Raw genomic sequence first — 25,823 nt, forward strand, 5'->3', positions numbered from 1 at the left:
CCATACTAACAATACTCAAAAGGAAGAAAGACTAGTTATTATTAACTTCAGACAAAGCAGACTTCAGAGCAAAGAAAGTTGTCATGGATAAAGATAATAATAATGATAAAGGGATTCATTCTCCAAGAGGATATAACAACATTTAATGTGTATGCACAGAGTAACAAAACACATGAGATAAAAACTGACAGAACAGCCAGGAGAAATAGGTGAATCCAGTACTGTTGGAGACCTTAATACCTCTGTGTCAGAAATGGATAAATCCAGTGGGCAGAAAATTAGTATGGTTGTTAGTGGGAATATAAAGAGGTACAGCCATTATGAAAAGCTGTATAGAGGCTCCTAAAAGGTTAAAATAGAATTAGTCCATGATGCAGCAGCAATCCTACTTGTGGAGATATATATATCTCAAACCCAGGTCTTCAAGAAATATCTCCACACCCTGTTCATCACAGAATTATTCACAATAGCTAAGACATGGAAGCAACCAAGCATCACTGCAAATAAAGGACATGTGGTATGCATACCATGGGTTACTGTGCAATCTTTAAAAAGGATTCATGTGACATTCTATGAAATGAATGAACTTTGAGGAAATTAACTAGTCACAAAAGAAAATATACTGTATGATTCCACTCATATGAAATATCTGAATTAGTCAAAAATCACAGAAGCATAAAGTTAAAAGGTAGTTACCAAGAGTTAAGGGGACCTGAGTGCGGTGACACATGCCTGTAATCCCAGTTGCTTGGGAGGCTGAGGCAGGAGGATCCTGAGTTCAAAGCCAGCCTCAGCAACAGTGACACACTAAGCAACTCAGTGAGACCCTGTCTCTAAATAAAATACAAAATAGGGCTGGGGATGTGGCACAGTGGTCGAGTGCCCCTGAGTTCAATCCCCAGAACAACAACAACAACAACAACAACAACAAAGAGTTAAGGGGAGTGGATATAGTGTTTAGTGGGCTTAATGTTTCAGTATTGCATAAGACAAAGTTCTAACTGGTGTGGTGGTGCACAACTGTAATCCCAGCTACTTGGGATGCTGAAGCAGCAACTTAGGGAGATTCAGTCTCAATTTTTGTTTTAAAGATAGGCTTGGGATGTAGCTCCGTGGTAGAGTATTGCTGGATGCAATTCCCTGTCCTGCCAATTTTTTAAAAAATTCTGGAGTGGGGCTGTGGTTGTGGCTCAGTGGTACAGCACTTACCTAGCAAGTGTTAGGCAATGGGTTTGATCCTCAGCACCACATAAAATAAATAAATAAACAGAATAAAGGTATTTTCTCCATTTACTACTAAAATTTTTTTTAAAGTATGGTTAAGGTGGAAAATTTAATATTTTTTTACTACAATAAAAAAAATGATGGGCTGAGTCAGAAGGAGGGGAAGAGGACTTCTCTTCCTTGGGTGATCCTGTCAGAAAGTTTACATGAATAGAGAATATTCTGGATCCAGGGTCACTTGATAAACAAGACCAATGGGATATGATGCCTCAGGGGGAGCCTAAGGGTATGTGGTGGGTGGCATACTGAAGCAGTGGCAGGAAGAAACAGTGAACAGACCACCATTTCCATGGACCTTGGGTTCCAACTGGGAGATAAGACACTGAGCCACCAGAGCCAAAGTGAGATCAGGTGGGTGCACTGCAAGAAGGATGAAATTGGGTGAGAAACAAATGGTCCATGGATGGAAGGATGCCAGGAGAACTGGCACACAAGGAGAGACAAGGGAAGGCAGAGCTCAGGAAGGCAAGTGAGAAGTGGCTCCAAAATCAATAGAAGAAAATGCAGAAGAGACATTTAGATCTGGCCTGGCAGGCCACTGGGGGACCTCTGAGTAGTTTCCATGGAGAGCTGGAGAGAGAAACCAGTTTGCATGGGCTTGGGAAAGTGGTGGGGAAAGCAGGCAAGGAGATTTTACTTCTGTTCAGCCATGAAAGGCAGGAACTAAGAAAACAGTGACTGCTGTGTCATGATGGCTACACACTGAGAAAGACAGCCCACTCCTTGCTTCCCAGTATCACATCTAGATCTATATCTCTTATCTCCTTATTTCCTTTTCAGAGCCTCCATTTTTTCATCCGAAAAAGAGGAAAATTCCGTTATAGATTTCATAGGTTTTTGCACATTGAAGGAGATAATGCATCTAAAATGCCTGGCCTACAGAATGAAATGACCCAATAAATGTTAGCTGCAATAACTGTGTTAGTATGTTGTAGATCTGTAGAGAGGTAGGCCAGTTAGAAATATCTCAACAAGGTGGAGTACCTGCTCAGGGGCATTCCAGGTGAGATCGTTTTCTAAAGTCAAGGTGCCAGTGACTTTAGGCTTGCATGAATCATGTTACCAAACTGACAGATTCTGCAATGTTGAAAAATGAGATTGATTAGTTAATTTGCATATTCTGGTGAACTCTGTCCAATGGCAATTTGGAACATACCATAAGGAGTAAGAAAGTGTCCCTGCCCTTGTGGATTTTTTGAAGGTAAAAGCATAGGGCAAAGGATGTCATGGCGAGTGTTGGAACAGGGAAATCCCAGAGTGTTGTGCACCTAATCTGATCCAGGAATTTAGTGAGGGTGCTATTTTTCCTTCTTCCTGCATTCCACTCTCACTAACCCCAGCCCAACCTGATCATCATTCTTGGAAGAGAAACTCTGGATCCAGGAAGTAGTGTTGGATCTGCAATTCTCTCAAATCCATGAATTTAGGAATTTTATCATTGCCTGTTACTGTAAGCTGGTTAGTTGAGTAAAGAACCAAAGATGGCTCAGGGGCTGGGGATATAGCTTGGTTGGTAGAGTGCTTACCTTGCATGCACAAAGCCCTGGGTTCTATCCCCAGCACCACAAGAAAAAAAAAATAGTGCAGTGCCAAAGATGGCTCAACCTGCTTAATTTTTAAATGAACAAATTGTAATATGAATCTTTATTTTTTTCAGTCTCTGAAACTTACTATGAGTAAAACTACTATAATAACAACATGGAGACATTCATAGCAAATCATTAGAAAAATTCCATTTTCTGTCAGCAAACACAATTTAAGCACTTAACATCTAAGCTTCTTAAGATTCATAGCTGACTAGGGAGCAATTAGGACTGGATTTTAATGAATACACATGAACTCAGAGGTTTCTACCAGGAAGAAAGGCTAACTTAGTAAGTAGTGAAAAAGGCTTTTGGATTTAATTCACAATATCACTCAGACATCTTCTTAGAATAAAGCACAATTGAACAAATCCTTAACTTATACACTAATTGCAACATGCTATATTCATTTCCTCCCATTTACAATGGTCTCCATCACTTAGTCTGACATGCAAAATGCATGGGGGGACTAGTGCTGACTTTAAATGACTATTAAACAGTTAAAATATCATCTATTCAACAGAAATAGGCATTCCCTCCCCCACAAAATGAGATTGATGAGTTAATTTGCATATTCTGGTGAACTCTGTCCAATGGCAATTTGGAATACAGCACCTATTGCACCTGCCTCTGAAGGGGAAATGAGTACAAGAAGAAGACTGCATCATTGGCTGCCTCTTGTACATCACCATTTTTCAGGGTGATAAGTACCCTGTTATGGTTGGATGTGAGATGACCCCCAAAAGCTGAGACAATGCAAGAAGGTTTGGAGGAAAAATGATTGTATAGCTTTAACCTAATCAGTGAACTAATCCCTGATGGGATTAGCTGAGTGGTAATTGGAGGCAGGTGGGGTGTGGCTAGAGGAGGCGGACATTGGGGGCATGGCCATATGGTATATACTTTGTATCTGGAGAGTGGAGTCTTTCTCTCTGCTTTTTAATCAATATGTGAGCTGCTTTCCTCTGCCACACTCTTCCACTGACCTTCAGTTTCACCTGAGCCCTGAGGAATGGAGCCAGCCTGCTATGGTCTAAGACCTCTGAAACAGTAAGCCTGCAAATAAACTTTTCCTCCTCTACAGTTGTCCTGATTGGGTCCTTTTAGTCACAGTTGCAAAAAAGCTGACTAAAACACATCCCTTTTCCCGATTGCCTGGACTTGTGTACTGGCTATTTCATGATCTCCATAGTTTCAGGGTTCCACACCTAATTCCTTCTGGTAGTCCCCAAGGGTTTTCTTCCTCAGAAACAAAGTTTAAATTTGTCAGTTGGGATCCTCTGGGAAGCCAAGATGGGCTTTGATGGACAAGATATGTACTCAGAGTAACACGCCTGAAAGATAAAGGGGAATATAGACCAAGGATAGCTGGGTCAAATGGTGGTTTCATTCCCAGTTTTCCAAGGAATCTCCATACTGCTTTTCATATTGGCTGCATCAATTTGCAGTCCCACCAGCAATGTATGAATGTGTCTTTCCCCCCACATCCTCATCAACACTCTTTGTTTTTTGTATTCTTAATAGCTGCCATTCTAACTGTAAATGGTGTGACTCTACTTTGTGTACATCCAGAGATATGAAAAATTGTGCTCTATATGTGTGATATGAATTGTAACGCATTCTGCTGTCATGTATAACAAATTAAAATAAAAAATTGTCATACCCAAAGAACATTGGAAAAAAAAAGATAAAGGGGAGAGAGAGCTGGAGTAGGTGGGGAGAGCCTCCAGGGCACTGTGATGATCTAGCACCTGTGAGAGGAGTGGGAGGAAGAGGGGATCAGGGTTAAGAGGCTCAGACATGGGGCTGGGGTTGTGGCTCAGTGGTGGAGCGCTTGCCTAGCATGTGTGAGGCACTGGGTTCGATTCTCAGCACCACATATCAATAAAAAAATAAAATAAAATCTACAACTAAAAGTACTTTAAAAAAAAGAGGCTCAGAAATTGGTACAACTGGAGAAAGTCTGGGTCAATCCAATGGAGCCCTCTGGCACGAAGCTTCCCATGGAAGAGGTTCACATTGGCTGCATTGGCCCAGTCCTACCATCACTGCCATTCTCCGTCCCTAGCTGTGGGCAGCCTGGGAGAAGCAGGGCCTCAGCTCAGTGTTGCAGCGGATCCCTAAGACACCATGCTGTTCTCTCAGCTAACTGCTCTCCCTGTGGGGTCAGCCATTGCTCTCTTGTAGGGAGATTCCAAAAGCCCATCTCCAGGACTTCCAAAGGAATAAATCTAGATTGCAAGCAGTGATTCTGCAAGGTGGCTACAGGTATAAATCTCAGGATTTGGAATTTGAAATGATAGGACTTTAATACTTTGTGGGTATATTAGAATTCAGAACAAGGCTAGCAAGTAAAAATTTTCCAATGAGAAAATTCTACAGTAGTCAGAGTAAATGTAGAGTTCTTCACTAAGATTTTAAGAGGATTAATTATTAAATACATAATTTGAAAACCTCAGGAGTAACTGAAAATATTTCCTTCATATGAAACAGGATTTAAAAGCTTTATCATATAGAAATGCTTGTGATTTACCAGTTAAGTGGAAGGTGATCCATCCTGCTAAAAACAGACAAGTTTATGAAGGACTTTCCCTTTATTATGAAAATTTTAAGTCTGACTTACATGAAGCTGTTTATTGCATAAGTAAATTATTTATATTGCATTAGTGTTCAGAATGCCTATTTTCATGAATCCCTATGTGTAACCAGGCATAAGTTAATTTTCTGATTTAATGGAAAGTGTGTTTAATCAGCATACACACTACACTTCTGATATTTCATTTCTTGTAATCCTTAAAATGGCCCCAGGAAATAGATACTGTTTTGATGTCCATTTTATGGGACATGGAAATTGAGAGTGAAAATTTAAGTAGATGGCTCAGCTTTACCTTCCATGGAAATTGACAAAGATTATACCATGCTGCCAATCATTATGATTTCCATAATGAATTTTCCATTTACAGGAAAGTAATAGACCTGATAATATCCACAATAATTTACGTCTGCTTAAAATTCTCCTTTATTCCATTTTGTTGTTGATTTTACATGGGCTTATCTGTTTACTAAATTGAGCAAACTATAGTCTGGTCAATTCCCTTAAATGGTATATCAAGTTTTATGTGTAAGGGAATTTTTCTGGGAAGAAGAGTCTATAAATGAATCTTTTTTTCAAAGAGAATTTGTCCCATGAGTTATTTCTTCTTTAGATACCAACTGTTTGGAAAAATTTGGTTATCATTCTGTTATTAATTTATAGTTTGATTCCATTCTGAATTGAACAACACAATTTACATGACTTCAGCTCTTTTAAAATTGTTGAGGTTTGGGCTGGGATTGTGGCTCAGTGGTGGAGTGCTTGCTTAGCACATGTGAGACACTGGATTTGACCCTCAACACCACATATAAATAAATAAATTAAATAAAGATATTGTGTTTATTTATAACTAAAAAATATTTTAAAAAATTGTTGAGGTTTACTTTATAGCAAAGGATATGATCTATGTTGCTCCATGGGCATTTGAAAGGAATGTGTCTTATGTTGTCCTTGAGTTAGGTGTTCTACAAATGTCAGTTAGATCCTCTTGGTTGATAATGTTATTGATTTCTTGTACTCCCTTGTCAATTTTTTTATCAAGTTGTTCTATCAATTATTGCCACGGATTAATATTGGCCCAAGAACATAGCAGTTTGACCTGGTCCCAGACCCTGGTTTCTTTTTTTAATTGCATTTATGGAAAATAAAAACAGTAACAATAAAAAAAAAACCAAACAAACAAAAAAAAAATTATTGCCACGGGGCATTGAATTAAATATATTGTCTATTTATCTTTTCATTTCTCTCAGTTTTGGCCTTATGTATTTTGCAGTACTGTTGTTCAGTGTGTGTGTGTGTGTATATATATATATATATATATATATATATATATATATATATATATATATATTGGATTGCAATGTCCTCTTGTGGAGTAATTTTATTTTGTTATTTTGTAGTCTTTTGTCTTTGGTAATTTCCTTTGCTTAAAGTCTGTTTTATTTGATATTAACATAGACACTTCTTTCTTTTAGCCCAATATATATTTTTTAACCTTTTTTTCTGTCAACATGTCTATATCATTATAGCTTAATTAGTTTCTTATATACAGCACTTTTAGGTCCTGTTTTTAATATGCCTGCCATTCTTTGTTTTTTTTTAATTGGTATATTTGAAACCATTTACATTTAATGTGATAATTAATGTTAGTGCTTAATTCTGCCATTTTATTTTTGTTGCTGCTTATTCTCTCTTCATTTCTAATTTTCTTTTCCTGCCTTCCCATCTGTTACTTTAACATTTAAAAATTCATTTCTTTTTTTTTTACCTATAGTGTCTTCATATAGCTTTTAAAATGGTTGCTCTAGATATGACATATATATGTGTGTATACACATATAATATTTATCATAGCTTATTTGTATTTTATTTATTTTCATTAGAGTGAAATAGACTATACCTCTATTTATATCCTTGTACATTACATTTCCCCTTTTATAATGTAATTGTTTTAAATATTTTCTTTACTTACATTTAAAACTATATCAGAGAATTTCAATTTGGTTTCAATCATTAACACAATCTTTTTAAAAGGAGGGGTAGGGGGGATTTTATTTTTACTCATATTTTTGTTTCCTGGGTTCTGCATTTCCTTCCAATATTCCATATTTCTTTGTCATTTCTTTTTTGTTTTGAGAACTTCCTTTAGCCATTCTTTTAAGGTAGGTCTGTTGGTGAAAATAATGTTAGCTTTTCTTTATCTGAATGTCTTGATTTCCCATTTCATTTATGAAGAATATTTTCTCTGGGCATAGGATTATGGTCATCTAGTTCTTTCTGCACTTGAAAAATAATATGCTAGCTGGGTGCAGTGGCATACACCTGTAATCCCAGCAACTCAGGAGACTAAGACAGGATTATCACAGGTTTGAGGCCAGCCTCAGAAATTTAGTGAGGCCCTAAGCAACTTAATGAGACCTTGTCTCAAAATTTAAAAATATAAAAAAAGGGCTGGGGATATGGCTCAGTGGTTAGGTGCCCTGTGTTCAATTCCCAGTACCCTCTTCCACCCGCCAAAAAAAAAAAAAAAAAAAAAAAAAGTAAAGAAAAAGTACTGTACTCCTTTTTGTTCTTTACAGTTTCTGATGATAAGTTCATTGTCATCTGAATTGTATTTCCCCTATAAACTCAATGTCATTTTTTTTCTCTGGATCCTTACAAGATTTTTGTATTTAGTTTTTGGAACTTTAATTGTATGTCTTGACATAGATATCTTTGAGTTTATTGTGTTTGGATTTTTTTAGCCTTTAAACCTATATTTTACATCTCTCCCCAAATTTGGGAAGCTGTCAGCCACTATTTATGTGAGTATTTTTTCAGCCTTGAAGTTTTCTTCTTCTCCTTCTAGGACTGTGCTCACATGAATATTAGATATGTGTGTTATAGTTCCATAGATCTCTGAGTAATTGTTCATTTTTATAGTCTATTTTTTTTCTGTCATTCAGATTGAGTAACTACTGTTGTTCTATTTTCCAGTTCATTGATTCTTTACTTTGTCCCCTTTATTTTGCTATTGAGTCTATTGCAGTGAGATTTTTATTTTAGTTATTGTATTTTTCAGTTCAAAAATTTCTGTTTGTTTCCTTTTAATGTCTTCTATATCTTTGCTAAAGCTTCCTATTCTTTTTTGGAGTTTTTTATTTTTTATTTTTTTTTCACAAGTGTTTTTAATCACTCCTTGATATTAGACGATGGCTTCTTTAACATTGTTGTCAGATAATTCTAACATGTCTGTTATTTTGATGTTGGCATGAATTAATTGCCTTTTTTTCATTCAGTTAAGATCTTCCTGATTCTTTTTTATAACTTTTATGATTAAAGTTTGATCATCTTTGTATTATGAGATTATGGATTTTATTTGAGCCTTCTGTTTAATTGACACCTTATGATACTGATACTGCTGATACTGCTCTGGCAAGGAAAAGGGAGAGCACTGCCTTATTGTTGCCATATGGAGGTAGAAGTCTCCAGTCAACATTTGACACCCAAGGAGTAGGATCCTTATTAATACTGGGAGTTCTGGCTTCATACATGAACTCCATTGACACTGTGGTGGGGATGCCTTGGAACCACTGGGAAATTGTGAAAGTCTTGACTATATACTTGGCCTCTTCTGACACTATACCAGCAAGAAATGGGAGCAGTGTCTCATGACTTCCAGGTAGAGGTGGAAGTACAGGCTTCTTATGTGATTTACAATGACCCTATGAGGGTGGAAGTTTACTATTGGTCAGCAAGGTTGAAAGTTTTGGCTCCCTGCTTGGTCTTCTCTGACACCACTCTGAAGGAGATGCTGGGATGCCTTGTTAAAGCTCTGTAGGAGTGGAAGTTGATGTTCCCTATCTGATACCATGAGTGATGGTGGTGGTGGTGGAACACAGTTTTTTCCTGTAATATTCAGCTGCAATAGATTGATTATGGTCTAAAATTTTTCTTTCTTTCTAGGCTGCCCCTTTCCTGCTCTTTTAGCTAGAGAATAAGCTCATATTGTGTTTTTATTCTGTATGCTTCTATTGATGTTTTTTAAGTTACTAACATTTTCAGCTCCATTTCTGGGGTATCTGAGAAAAAAGAAAACTCAAGGAACTTACTACTTAGTCATTCCTCGGGTCGTAAGGTACCTGAGAAATCTGATTTCTTTTCTCCATGTTTCAGTGTCCTTTTATGGTTATTGTATATGTAGTAACCTGGTGTACAAGATTTTAATTATAATTACTAAAAGGAATAGGGGAAAGTATATAGCTATTCCATCTTCTTATAAGCAGAACCCTAAACTTGTATTTTTAAATAATTCCTCATGAGCAAATGCTGTCATTTTTCTGATATCTGGGCTTCCAAAATATCTCCAAGGGCACTGCCTAGAAATTTTTATACTGCCTGAAGTTTCACAAATTAGAGTATAATTTAGGTAAACCAGGGCTCTTTGGTAAAATTAGATATATTTCAGATGTTTAAAAGGCCACTGATTTTCAAAACTACATGAAATGGGAGTTCTGATGGGGAAAGTGGCAGAGAAGGAGAACCACGTGATTTTTAGTCATACAGAAGCACTAATCCAAGGATGGCAGTTTGGTAAAGTATCCCAGTGGGCAATTTCCATCAGAGGTGAAGGCCATGAGTACTAAGGAAGCAAGAAAAACATCAGGAAAATGCTAGATGAAGAAGGATAGATAGAAGGATATTAAAGATAAATACTACTGATTTTTGAAATTTTGGTTGAGGCTGTCTCTGCCTTATACAATAGTAGTTACTTTTCTTTGCTATGAAATTCTGGGTACTTTATATGTTATCTCATTACATTCCATAATGAGTCCATGAAATAAGAATTTTAATCTTCGTTTCTCCAAGGAAGAAATGAGGCATAGAGTTTAAGTGACTTGCCCAATGTGTTAAAGATACAGATGGAAAATTCCAGTTTCAAATACAGATCTGTCTGGCTTTAAAGTCCCAGTTTTAAACTACTGCATATCTTGCCTTATGTGTCTTCGCTCCAGCAGAATGTGATTCCTTTCCCTGACATTCAGGCCTGAGATTTATGGAAATAGCCCCTGAATGCATGATGGTGGGCCTTGCAGGGGTAGTTTCAAACCCTTTCATCTATGGAGCTTTTTGTTTTTGTAGACAAACACATTCTAGATCCAAAGAGCTGGCTTATAAATGACCCTTTGGAACACAACCCATTTATAATATTGAAGCAAGCTGAATTTTTCAAACACACAGAAGTGCTTCTCTCCCTCCTTTTCCTTTTCTGTCTCTTTTTTTTCTCTCTCAAGGTTGCATTTTCATGTCACTTAAAGAGACAATCAAGTTAGCAATCTTTTTATTTCTCTTTCAGGCAATGACCCAGTATTTTCCTTTAGGCTCATTCAAGCTCTGAGGACTATTGCAATCATTTGTAAGGTATTTCCTTTGGCTAAGAACCATTTTTGTCTATACTCTGCCATGTGATCTAATAATGGGAGTAATTGATTCAATAATCACAATAGCAGGGACCTCAGGGGGCCATTTAAATGTGGCCTGTGCTGATGCGACTGAGGCTTCATCAGAGCCAGGGTTATAAGAAATTGTGTTTTTCAATTTCAAAAACAAAAGTATACTTTCCCCTTTGGTCTTATTTGCAAGAGGCTCCCAACAATTATACCCACCTGAGGGGTGGGAAATCCGACAGTTGCAATGCAATTGGACAAAGGAAAAAAATCCTCATGATATTGGACAAAGGAACAAAATCCTCATGATATCTGATGAGTTATATTGTTATTCCAAATCTGAAGAAGTACTCAATGAAATTGAGCCTATATCAAATGGGCTATAAAAATGCAAATCCAAGGGCTCTCAGTCTTTAAGCAGAGGTCACTCACTGGGGTATAGTGTAGACATATAGAGGTCACTATAACAGCCCAGGTTTACCTGAGATAGGAATCCAAGTAAAATAATTCTCTATAGTTTTCTTCATGTCTATGGAGTTAATTTCTTCTGTCTGTCCATTCTTCTTTCCTTCCTTATTTCTTCATTATTTTAGGGAGTTTTTAATGGGCACATATCTTGAATACAGTTGTGGAGCTACTATTAACAGTTTTACAGGTATACAAAAGAAATAAAATTGTTACCAATATGTTGTCATTTAGAGAAAGTTGGAAAATGTATGTGAAAAAAATTAAAGAAATTTTACCACAGCCATGTGGGGAAGCTTGAAGAACAATATATCTGCTATGAGAACCTAAGTTGGAACTCCACCTATGGTGTTTACCTGCAGAGAGACCAGTTCAAGTAATTTAATCTTTCTGAATCTGTATCTGTGTCTTTAAAATGAGATAACAGTGTTCCTGTGGGTTCTTTGAAAAATAAAATGAATGAATGTATATAAAAAAAAACTCTAAGAATCACCTTCACCTGACATCATTACTATTATTCTGATTGTCATTAAAAAGATAAAAGAAAACTTGCATTTCAATTAAGCTAGCCTGAAACTATATTCATTTAAAGGCTATTCCCTATCTCATAATGCCATGTACTAGGCAAGTTGCTAAGTGCTTCACCTAGATTACCTAAATTAATCTGTGTCACAAATGCATGAGGGAGGTACTATGACTATCTCCATTTGCAGATGAGGAAGATGAGCTTCAGAGAAGCAAAGAGCCATGAAGACACAGTTGATAGGAAGTTGGGCTGAGATTACAACCTAGGCCACCTCACACTATAGTTGATTAGGAATTAGTTTTCATTTCCTTTTTGACTATGGAAATTTCAATTTCATATTAAGGTTGCCCATCTAGTGATAAACTGCTTTGGTAAAAATAGCTTATTAATTGAATAAGTGTAGCATTTCTTATTTGACAATTGTTTCACTTAGAGACATGGCAAGCAATAAATGGCATGCTCAAAATGAATGATTTGAGAAGAGTATATAAAGAGAATATTTACAAACATGCAAGCAAGGTTTAGAGAAACCAAAAAGACATGGTGCTGTACTGTACCTTGAGGGTTAGTGATAATGAGGGGCTATTAGTATTTCTAAGCCTTAAGTGGCAATAGGAGGAACCAGTTACTGGAAACTTCTTATATGTAAGGGCCAAAGGACAAGAACTGTAGAGGGATATAGCCAACCTAGGTGACTAGAGAGAGTATGGAGCTGAAGGAATAAATATGTCATCTTTACTCTCATACTCTTGACTTCCTGCTGCTGCCTCCCACCCACTGGCTCAAGCTTAACCCAGACAGCAAAGGACTGTGGGTCATAGAGTACACAGAGTTCATTCTTCCTGGGTATAGAGCAGATCGAAGAATGGAAAGTGAAAAGGGAATCTGGAAATGCAAAAGGAGTATATTCAGCATAATGTTATTTTTTCTAATAACTTCAACCATTTTGTGCTTATTGTAAAGCAAAATTCAGAATGCAAACACATATACAATATCACCATGAACAGCTTTTTAAATAATTCTTTCATATACATCAATCTTTCTGTATGACTTTTTTCTTCCTTTCCTTTCTCTTTGCACACATCATATACACATGAAATTTAGAATAGGTTTACCTTCTGTAGCATATACACCCCAAAACAGGATGCAGTACCATAGACATTTATTTCTATATCTAATAATAGTTCTGGGCAAGTGTTTAGTTTTGTGGGGTGACTATCTCCCATCAGGATATTCAGGGATCCAGGTTTCTTCCATCTTAGGACTGATCCTTATATTAGAGCCTTGTTATTGTCTGAATATAGCTTGTGGAGGGGGAAAGAGCATAGAAGAATACATAGATGTTTTATGAGCCATTTCAGCCTGCCTACATTGGCTAGAACTAAGTAATATAACTTCAAGTAAGGATGAAATATATAATTTGTGTGTCCAGAAAGAAGGAATGAATGACTAGCTAGTTGCTTTGTTACAGTCATGCATGCACTTGTGTGTATATGTGAGTGATCTTTACTTAAATATGACCATATTTATACTGGTTTTTAAAAGTACATAATTTTGTGCTTTGTTATGTTTGTATTTCCCCTTCCCCACTTCTCCTTTCCACCCATATTAATACCTCCCACTTCCACATCACATAGACAACTTATTTTGAGACCTACTTTGCCAACACCCATTCATATAACAGTATTCCACAAATGATAAATGGAGGGAAGCTTCCTCAACTTGATAAAGAACATGTACAAAAACTTAAAGCTAACATCATATTAATATTTGGAATTTCCCCCTAAGATCCTAGCCAACAAGGCAAGAATATCTTCTTTCACTACTCCTATTCAAAATCATACTAGAAGTCCTAGTTAATGAAATAGTATAAGAAAATAAAATAAAAGGTATATATATTAGGAAAGATTATGACTGTCTTTCATCTCAGATGACATGATTATTTATGTAGAAGACCCCAAAGAAACTTCACAAAACCCCTGGAAATAATGAACAATTATAGCAAAGTCACAAGATGGAATGTGAACATAAAAAAATTGATTTCCTAAAGATCAGCAATAAATAAATTGAATTTGAAATTTTAAAAACACCATTTATAATAGTATCCCTAAAACTTTTAGGTATAAATTCATATAGGATCTGTATATGCAAACAAAAAACTGATCAAAGAAATAAAAGATTTAAATAATGGAGAGATACTACATATGCACAGATCAATATTGTTAAGATGTCAGTTCTTTCCAACTTGATCTATAGATTCAATACATTTCCAAGGAAAATCCCAGCAAAATGTTTCTTAAATATCATCAAGCTGATTTTAAAGATTATATGGAAAGGTAAAAGACTTAGAAATCATCAATACAACACTGAAGAGGTAAAACAAAGTTGGAATGTTCAATTACCTGATTTCAAGAATTGCCATAGAACTACAGTGATCAAACAGCATGATATTGGTGAAGGAACAGACAAATTGAAGAAGGGAACAGAAAAATGAGCACATACAAATATAGATAACTGATACTTTTATAATGTAACAAAAATAATTCAATGGAAAAATGATAGTGTTTTCAATAAATGGTACTAGAACAATTCAATATCATATATATTTAAAAATGAACTCAGACACAAATGTTACTTTTAATAAAAATTAACTCAAAATGGATTATAGACCTAAGTACAAAAGGGAAATTGTTACACTTTTATAAGAAATTATAGAGAAAAATTAAATAACCTTGCATTAGAGATGAGTTTTAGCTGTAAAACTAAAAGCATGATCCATGAAAAGAAATTGGGTAATTTTTATTTTTTTAAAACCTAAAAAATATGCTCTGTTAAAGATACCATTTGCAGAATAAGAAGACAGGCCACAGAATATTTGCAAAACACACATTTCATAAAGGATCTATATCTAAAATATATTTTTAAGTTATTAAAATTAAAAAATTAGAAAGCAACAACCCAATTTAAAAATGGGTAAAAAATTTGAAGAAGCACACTACCAAAGAAGATACAAAAAATAAACATATGAAAAGGTGCTCAAAATTATTTGTCATTAAGGATTTGCAAATTAAAACAAGAAAATGAGATAGGACTATACATCAATTCAAAGTGACTGAAATCCAAAATGCTGACAATATTGAACACTGGTCAGGATGTGGAACAACAAGAATTTTCACTCTTTTCTGGTAAGAATGCAAAATGATACAACCATTTTGGAAGACAAATTTGACTGTTGCCTACAAAGCTAAACATAGTCTTACCACACAATTTAGCAATCACATGCTTAGGTACTTACTTAACTCCAGCAATCACACTCCTAGGTCCTTATCTGTCTTTGAGAACTTAATACCACACAATAACCTAATGTTTATAGCAGATTTATTCATAATCATTTAAACTGGAAAGAACCAACATGTCATTGAACAGGTGACTAGGGAAACAAACTGTAGTATAGCTATATAACAAAATATTATTCATAAATGAAAATAAATAAGCTATAAAGCCATAAAGTAGCATGGATAAATATTAAATGTATATTGCTAAGGAAAAACAGACAGATAAAAAGGCTACAAATTGTATGATTTTAATTATATGACATTCACAAAAAGGCAAAATAGAGAAACAGAAAAAAGGCCAGTGGTTGCCAGGGTTGCAGGAGGAGTGGAGGAAAGGTTGGATGAGCGAAACAGAGAGGATGTTTAAGGGCAGTGAAACTATATTATACTATACTATAGTTGTGAATGCATGGCACTATGCAGTTATCAAAGCCCATTGAATGTTACAGCACAAAGAGCAGAATTTGATGTATCCAGTTTTTAAGAGTCATTTAAGAGTTGGAGAAATCCCAGGATAGCAATATTACTGAATTACAAATGTATGAAATAATTCTGCTTAAGGGGATGAAGGAAAAAAATGCGCTGATCTAAATAAATTTGGAAATGAGAGAGTTGGTAAAATTAAAGACAAAAGCAACTGCACATATGCATTGTACTTGATGAAGTTGCTTCCCATGAAGGTATAGGTTAGCAATTCTGATAGAGCTACACACGTATACTGGAACTGAACAACTAAGTAAATGGATATCAGATGGTGGGAAACATTTCTCACCATTGGAGTGGGAGTTTATAGATAAACAAGGGAAGGAGGCTAGAACAGTTCACATAGTGAGGACTATTGTGGAACACACTAATATAAACTCATGTTTAGCTTAATGTAGATACAGATGTTTACATTCAAAATTATTTATATGTGTGTGAGACTACACAAGTTAGTATATAGATATTTTCTTGTTCTGCTGGCTGAGAGGACCTAGAAGCAACAACACCACAGAAGCAATGATGATCAAGGTCCAATTGAATAGTGGTAAGTTATGTTGGTAGCATGTACCCTTGATATGATGTGATGAGAATGATACTTTATCTCTGGACAGTACTCCCCAAACCCATAATCTCCATATAATCATAAGAAAAATATCAGACAAATCCAAATAAAGGGGCATCCTAAAAATATATGACCAATACTTATTTTAACAGATCTTTTAAAACAGCCAAAGTTTGAGAAACTGTTACAACCAAGAGAAGTCTAAGGAGATATAAAAACTAATTGTGATGGGGTGTTCTTGGTGGGATCCTAGAATAAAAAAGGATCTTATGTAAAAATCTAAGGAAATATGAATAAACTGTGGATTTTAGTCAATAGTAATGTTTCATTAATTGTAGAAAATGTGATGTTAAAAATATGGAAAACTGGATTTGGGGTATATGGGACTTTTCCATATTATATTTGCAAATGTTCTGTAAATTAATAGATATATTCTAAAATAAGTTTATTTTTTAGAAAAACTACTGTATATCCTTCTATACCATTCTCCATGCTCATATAATCATACATAAAACACATACATATGCAATTGTCTTGGCTATTGTCAATTAAAAAAATGGAATCATTTTACACATAGTTCTGCATCTTACATTCCTTCCTTTCCAATATCCTGTCAACTTATTGTCCCCTTCCCTTCCTGACATATGCATAATAGGCCATTATGCTGATGCATAGTAGCTGAATTTATTCCACCCTGTCTGTCTCTGTGTATGGGCATCAATTTGTTTAAAAAATTGCCACTAAGATAAATATTACAATAAATATCCTTGTGTGTATACCATTATGTATTGGTGTTTTTACATTTATATTATCTTTTCTGAGAAGTGGGATTGTTGAGTAGAAGGGCACTTATATTTTTAATTTTATAGCTACTGCCAGATTGTTTTATTAAAAGGCCATCATGACTTATATTTCAACTGACACATGTAAGAGAATAGACATTGACACACTTAAATTGTTGCTAGTCCCTTGGGTATACTGTGCTATCTCTGTTAACATTATTTTTCATTTGTCTATTAGTGAGTTCGAGCATTTTTCTATATGTTTTCTGGCCCTTTGGATTTGCTCTTTTGTAAACTGACTATTCATATCTTTTGCCCATGCATTATTGAAGTATTTGCCTTTTTTTATTTTTCAATTTGTTTGAACTTGCAAATGATGTCATGGATTCCTTTTTAATCCTTACTGCAGATATATTTTTATTTTCATAAAACCTATAATTTGTCTATAATATGTACATTGTTCTATATTGGGCTAAGCCTGCATGTTGACACAATTAATTAATTTAGATTTTATATTCTTTGCTTTTGAGAGCATGTTTACAGGCTTTTTGTTTTTCTTTAGGAGACATTCTGATTGATTGCACTAGGCATTTCTGATTCAGAGGCAGCTTTCTCTAAAAGCACAAATTTTGCGCTGAGGTTTTCAAGTCCTGTTTCTTTTGCAATCTAATTCACTGCATTAGCTGAGTGTACATTTGGCCAAATTTAAGGCATCCAAAATAAAAGGAGAGAAGTTTTGTTTTCTTACACCTGACAGGCTGGGCTGCTTTAGTGGCCTTGCTTTGTGGTTCTGTCCAGGCTCTGGTGTCCTTATTTATTTTTGTTTAGCTTTTCCAGGGTTGTTATCATCATGCTCATGACTTGGTCTCTATTCTTGCCAGGGAGATGGAACAAAAGATCAGGAGAGGGGTTCCTTTTAAGGGCACAAACTGGAAGTGGCAGAATCACTTCTTTTCATGTCCAATGGATCAGACTGTTATCAAATAGTCTTAAATCACTACAACATGAACTGAGAAATGTAGTTTTTATTCAGACTGGCCCTGGATCAGGTAAAAATTAGAGACTATTCCTACAGAAATTCTGGAAATTCTTATAGTCTCTGCACATTCACCAAGTACCACTTTAAAATAGCACAGGACAGAGAAACACTCCTACCCTAACCCTCTACCACCTGCCTGCCTCCTTGAGAGTCTCTTATAGCTATTCCCCTCTCTTTTGCACAATTAGTAACTGTGAAACTTAGGAAACATGTATAAGCAACCATGGTTATTTAAAAGATTTCATCATAGAAAATCTCTCAAATACACAGAAATATATTGAATACTATAATGAACTCCCATAAACTATCATCCAGCTTCAACAATTATCACACCATGGGCAATCTTGTTTCACCTAAAACTTGCACTTGTACTTTTCCCATAGTATTTGCAGCAAATACTATGCATTATATCATTTCATATAAATACAGTTATTTTAAATCTTGTTTTTCTTTAAAAATAATTGAAATACCCAGCAGCTTGGGAGGCTGAGGCAGGAAGATTGCAAGCTGGCTTCAGCAACTTAGCGAGGTCCTAAGCAACTTAGCAAGACCCTGTCCCAAAATTTAAAAAAAAAAAAACATTTAAAAAGGGCTGAGGATGTGGCTCAGTGGCTAAGTGCCCCCTTGATTCAATCCCTAATACCCCCCCCCCAAAAAAAAAAACTGACATAAAATGGAATGGAGAAAGTTAGAAAATCAAGAAAAGTGGTTATCAAAGATAAGCTTAGACTATTATTCACTCATAATAATCTTTGCACTGAAGCGAATCTTCACATGGCTTGCTCCTGAACATACTTGAAGTCTCAGCTAAATGTTACCCCTATTACTCTCTTTTATAGCTCACTGTTATTTTTCTTTGTAGCACACATCACATTTTATAATTACTTTATTTGTTCATTTGCTTGCATGTTTCTTCAACCAGAATGTAAACTCCCAGACTCAGAAAGTCAAGGGTTGAATTTTTTCTCTCATATGTGGAAGCTAGAGCAATGTAAGGGGAAAAGAGCTGGCATCCTATATCAGAAATATAGAGGGAAGATCAATGGAGTAGAAGGAGACTGTGGGGAGGGAGGAGGAATGGTAAAGAGGAAAAATGCAGAATGAATTTTACATAATTATACTATCTGCATATATAAATATATCATAGTGAAATATATATATATATATATATATATATATATATATATATATATATATATATATATATAACACCCATAAAAATAGATAAATAAGTACAAGGAAGACTGGTACAGTAGATGAAGGAGAATAAGGGGAGAGAGAAGGGAAGGGAAAGAGGAGGCCCAGGGACTAAAATGGAGCAAATTCAATTCCATGCACATGTGATTATGTCAAAATTAACTCAACTATTAGATTGTAACTATAATGAACTAATAAAAGCATAAAAATGGCAGGGGAGTCTACAGTCTCCATGAAATTAGGGACTAGCATAATGCTTGGCACATATTAGGACTTCAATATGTAATTATGGAATTAATGAAAAGAAAGAAGGAGGATGAAAGGAAGGAAGAGAATGAGGGAGGAAGGAAAGAGGAAGGAAGAATTTGAAGCTTTTTATAAGGTATTGATAGAGCCAGACTAAAGTAATTACTATAATGTGAAGAAGGACTACCAGTTTAGGAAAGAGGACAGCCATACAAGTAATTCCAGCACTCATGTATTCATTCATTAAATGAATATTTGTTGCACATCTTCTATAAACAAAACCTTGTGCTAGAAAGACTGATAATTGCTCCAGGGTGAGTAGTGACAACTGCTAAAACAGATACATTGAGAGGGGGACTCAAGGATGAGTAGGAAGGACATCAAATTTGGAAAAATACATTATACACAGAGGATAGAAAGAACAAAGGCCAAGAGGTTGGAAAGATTAAGACCTATTCAGAGTCTTATAACACATAACCATTGGGGTAAATATATGCTTTTTATTCCCATATTTAAAAAATACAGATAATGGAAAGCCATTATAGGGATTGTTGTCCAGAGATTACAAACTTTAAAAAGAAATAATTCAAAAATCAGGAAACTCAACAATTTTTTTTTTTTTTTACTGAGAGTGGTCTCTTTGCTCTCCTCATGAACAGCTGCTTATTTATTTGGATGATGATTATATTGATAACAATATAATACCTTAGAAGACAGTTATAGGAAATAAAGAGACTGGGCCTTTCACTAGATCTTGACCAAGTGGAAGAGCTATTGCTGTTCCTGTGACTTGTTGTAGATCAAAGATGGCAAAAAAATTATTTGCTATTTCTCCTATCAAACAGCAGGATCTAATTCTCTTCCCCTGAGTCTAGGCTGACCTGAGTTACTTGCTTGACCAACAGAATGTGTTGGAACTGACATTCTGGGACTTTTGTGGTTGAGTTATAAAAAGTCCCACAGCTTCCACATAGCTTTCTTGGAACCAAGCCACTCTACTGCAAAGATGTCCAAGAAGGCCTATGAAAATACATATCAGGAAAGGAACCAGGGCCCTATGCCAACAATCCCGGCTGAGCTCCCAGACAGTAGCTTCCACTAATTTTCCAGCTTTGTGAACAGGCCATTTTAAAAGTGTATCCCCCAGCTCCACTTGGGCTGCCTCAGCCAGAACCACATGGACCAATGACAAGTCTTCCCTGCTGAGCCCTACACAAATTGCAGAATCAGAAGAAAAAATGTGTTCCTGACTGCTGCTTCTACCATGGCCCCTTTCTAGTGTAGATTGTAAGTTTCTAGCATTGTTTTAGAAATCACAAAAACTATGTAAGTTTCATCTAGTAAAATTAGGAAATATAGGAAAGGGAAACTTAAAAAATAAAATCACTCATTGTGCCACTACCTAGGGATAAACATCATTAATTCTTGGTGCATAGCATTCCAGATATCCTCCTATACATGTATTCACACATACTTGCTGCTTTGAAGCTTGTTTATGTCCACAACATTTCTGACTACCAATAAATGTAAGTCCATGTTCTTATTTTTAATGACCATGTGTTTAATGTTTTATGTCTTATGTTTAATGACCATCTCATGAAATAAAAAAATTTAATTTCATTTTTTTGGGGGTATATGGGTTTCTTCCACTCTTTTACTTTCATGAATGATGTAAATTTCATGAATGACTGTAAATTTGTAGCTAAGTTTTTATGAACATTTATTTTCTTTAAGATTATTTTAAAATGCTGATTACAGAGTCCATGAACATGCACTTTTTTAAGGTTTTTGCTAAGTTGTCTAGGACCCTGTTTCCTATGAAGTGTAACATTCCCAGATGAATCGTGCAGCTGAGTGAAGAAAAAGATTGAAACCATGACCATTTTGAGAAGTTTCAATGTGAAGTATGTGTTGGCATGAATGGACAAAATTCCAATTGACTCTAAATCCCCTGTATTAATTCAGAAGTCTATATTTCACTTCCCATGGATGCATGGCTGAGCACTTGAATGATAACCCTGAGAGAGATGAGAGTTTTCCAGTCTAGACTAAAAGAGAGATTATATGCAGTAATAATGTGCTCTTAGGTTGAATGACCAAGGTGTACATCAAATTGAAATCACATTTGAACTACTGAAATCACGTGTGCTTCATGAGGAGACTAATAACGAAGGCCTGTGTTTTCTGATAGAATCTGGGATCTGAGACGAGAGAGAGCAAATAAGGCAAGGCACCAAAGTGAGATCAAAGAGGAGCCCGCAAAAGGAATTGGAAGAAAAATTTTCATTCCAGATACTTTGCTTACCTTCAAGAGACTGTGGGCTATTGGCCACTGCTGGCCTGTCTACATATGGCAATTGAATAGTAACACAAGGCCTAAGGGGTATCATGTTGGAGAATACATGTATACATGGTTGCAACCTCAACTCAATTTATAAATCACTATTCCTTTTTTCTTCTTTCTTTCTTTCCTTCTTTTAAAAAAAATTGTACTGGAAATTGAATCCTGGGGTGCTGTGACACTGAGCTACATCCCCAGCCCTTTTAAATTTTATATTGAAACAGGGTCTTGCTAAATTGTCCAGGCTGGCCTTGAATCTGTGATCCTTCTGCCTCAGTCTTCCCAGTAGCTAGGATTACATGTTTGCACCACTATGCCTGGCTGGAAATCACTATTCTTTATTGGTGATTGGGTCTAAGCCCTGAAGCCTCATGAGAAAGGGCACATCTGCTCTGCCTTTTGATTTGAGAGCAGGGTAACCTGTATAATCAATTGCTGAGCCTGTAGAACTGACTGTATCAAGTCCTGTTGTGACTAGATTTTGTTCTAGCTGTATTCCTTACTCCATTACAGACCAAGGGGGGTTGAAAAGGGAACAGGACTAGGGGACCATTAGTTTGGAGGTTTTCTACGAGTTTGTGGACATATCTACATATGATTTGATCATAAATGCAGAACATCTAGCAAGCCCAGAATTTCTTCATGGCAATCCTTTAAGATTGAATGTGTGCCTGTGGGTGTCTGTTCATTGCTTGGGTGGGGGGGTGGCTTTCCTTTGAGGCTGAAAGTTACTATTTTCCTAGCAGACAGCATAAAAGAGAAATGAAGTAGTTAAAACAAACAGGAATATTTGAGAGTTGGGGGTAGGGGTTAGTGGGGAAAAGAGCCTTTGCTTTCCAGCAAAATGAGTTTAGTAACAGGGGGATTGGGAGTTAGTGAGGCAGGCTGGCTCACAGCTGGAACAACAGGTGATCTCTGTGCATCCCCAGATCCCACAAATGGTCCGTTGAATGGTTGACATGAGAAAGGCAGGCGGGCATGCAGCAGTGGCAATAAAGCCAGAGTGGAAAGACTCTGGCTCACAAGAAACAGGAATTTGGCAGCATGGGGGGTGGGAAGGAGAGCTTGCCAGCTTCATATACTAACTACTGAACAAATGTTGTTAAATATTGCTTGCTGTGAATTAAACTTCTCAATATAACCCTGTGCCAAGAATGTTCAACAAGACATGGTGCATAAGCAAATAACACCACTTGATTTGGTATAATATATATACCTAGGTATAACACACACTAAATAAAGTAGAATATTCATAAAATTTTTACTGTAGGTACTTAGAGGTAGTCAAAGACAGCCAAAGGAGGGAGGGAGGGAGGGAGGGAAGGAGGGGGGGAGAGAGGGAGAGACAGAGAGACAGAGAGAATGAATTACTATTTCAGAGAGTTAGAGGTATCTGTTGGGGGGGACCCATGAACATGAAGTTGAGGTTATAATTAAGAAAGAGAGAAATCAGGAATTTTTCCCATCATCATTCATTCAAGTGACATATATTATATGTCTACTGTGTACCAAACCCTGCCCCAGACTCCATACTTAAATCAATGAATAAAATCTGGTCTGGGGAAGTTAGCTCAGGTGATCTAGATTAATCCACAATGAGGGTGACAGAATAAGGGAGGGATTCTCTGTGATAGTGTAGGAAATAAAAAGCTTTTAATGAAGAGATGATATAACCAGTTGTGAAGGTAATCAACTTGGACAGACAATAGTGGACATTTGAGTCAGGTCTGTACCTGAGAACTCGGGAAAAGGGATCTTATTAGTGACCTCTGACAGCTGTGGGTAGAGGAATTAATTGTTCCCCTTAAATAGACAACAGAGAAAAAAGGAGAACTTTTCTACTCTTGTTTCTCTATTAGACCTAGTCGTTATTTTTTATAGGCAAGTTGGACAGGTGTTTGGTAATTGAGAGGGCAACACTGAGGATATACCTAAAGTGGGTTATTTCACCAAAATGGGTCCCAGTGGAGTTATCTAGGGACACATGGCTGGAGACATCAGTTAGGAGGGAGAGCTGGTAGCAGGCTACATGGAAAGGACCATCAGGAACTCAGCAGAAAAAGACTCCTACTTCTACAGTAACCAGAGGACATACAAGGGATCAGGGTGATGAGGAGGGTTTTAGTTTCCTTGTGCAATCTAATTTATGTTAAAGACACCCCATCTTATAACCCAGTGTAACCTCAACTTTTCCAGGCCTCTCTAGTATCTGGTTACTAACAGAATTATATTAAGAGGGATAATCTAAGTGCCCTTGGCTGGTGCCTCCATCCAATTGGAGAGCTACAGTTCAAACTCTTGGCCCCATTAAGTCTACGAGACCCAGGAGAGTCTCACAGGTGCTTAAAAATTAACCTCTGATGTGCCCTGATTCAGGCTCTAGGCTGGGCTTTCTGCTAAATTTGTGTGAAGAATGTGTTCAAGAACAGAGGAAATTTTTATTTAATTTGGTACATGATAATGGTGCTGTGATTTTGTTTGAAAATGAATCAATATCTTGAAATATCTATGGATAAAACTGTATGATGTACATGATTTGTTTCAAATTAGTATGTGAAGTGGATATAGGTAATAGATAAAATAAGATTTGCTGGTTAATAATGGCTGAAGCTGAGTGATATGCATGCTGGCATTCATTATACCACTCTGTCTAATTTTATATATATAGAAAATTCTTCATAATAAAGATAGTCAGAATAGTATGTGAATTGATCAGAATAACATGTAGTCCTGTACAGTTTGTTGGACCAAGTGAATTAAGATTTCCAATTTCCTGTTTCCAACAGTAACCTGGATGCTTTTGTAGAACTTATTCAATGCAAGAGTTACACCAAAGAAACAAATGCAAATCACTAAAAGAATGTAGGGGATAAATTGCATTTATCAGAAGTTGGGAGGACCAGAAAGATTCTGGTATACAAACCTCAAACTAAGTCACTAAGATCAGCCTCAAAATAGGAGAAAACCACTCCCAATAGAATCTATTGAGAAAGTATCCAGATGCTGTCTGTCCTAAGAGTTGATGTTAATGGCAAGAAAAACTTCAGTAATGCAGTTCAATTTTAAATGTTTGTGTACAAAACCACTGTGATAGCAGAACATAGTATAATGTAATTGTAATCTTATTTTATGTGTGTGCTGACAAGAGGCCAACTATGGTAAACCTAAAGAGTTTGTTTAATGCACATGTTTAGTTTTTACTGCTAGAAAGCTGGCAATCAGGTGAAGGGCTCCTCCAGCCTCTTTAGTAAGTTGTGGGGCCAAACCTTGCCTTTCTTGCTCCATCACAGGTGGTGGTAGCTCTCCTGGCATCTTAGAGTGGAGGTGCCCCAGGCTCAACACCAAGAAATTCTTTGAAAGTGGTTTCATGCCCATTGAGAGTTAACATTGCAGATGTTCACATCATTAGTGTGATTTGTTTGTCCAATTCCCAGGAACAGCTGTGAGGATGTTGGCATGGTAAAGGTGTGGCTGGATCCTGAAGCAACATCTGTGATGCAAAAATAGATTCCTAAAAATGCCAAGTGGTTAGCAGAATCCTTCCTTTCTCTTTGGACCTGTGATGAATGCCACTTACATCTCCTCTCTTCCTCCATTGCTGCCCTATGTTGCTCTCCCATGGCATTTGAAATCTTTGAAGGGTGGTTCCCTGCATATTTAGTGGTTTGTAAACAAACAGATTTTTCACAGTGAGAGTCTGAGCTAAACTGAACTTTACAAAACTACTTGTTACAAATCAGGACCATGGAAAGAGAGGCAGCACTCCAAGGAGCCTGACCACACAGGTATCATCTCTGTAATAGCTGAGAAGCCGAATTGTCTCATTCAAATCCCACTGCATGTCAGGGTACAGTTTTACCTTCCTCAAAGTACTTCCACAAAGGAAATAGTTTATCTCTCAACATATTATTCAAAATGGTAACCATATTTAATGCAGAGGATCATCAGAGGAGGAATAGTTT

This window comes from Spermophilus citellus, assembly GCF_964194105.1.
Source record: "Spermophilus citellus genome assembly, chromosome: X".
Classification (NCBI taxonomy): domain Eukaryota; kingdom Metazoa; phylum Chordata; class Mammalia; order Rodentia; family Sciuridae; genus Spermophilus; species Spermophilus citellus.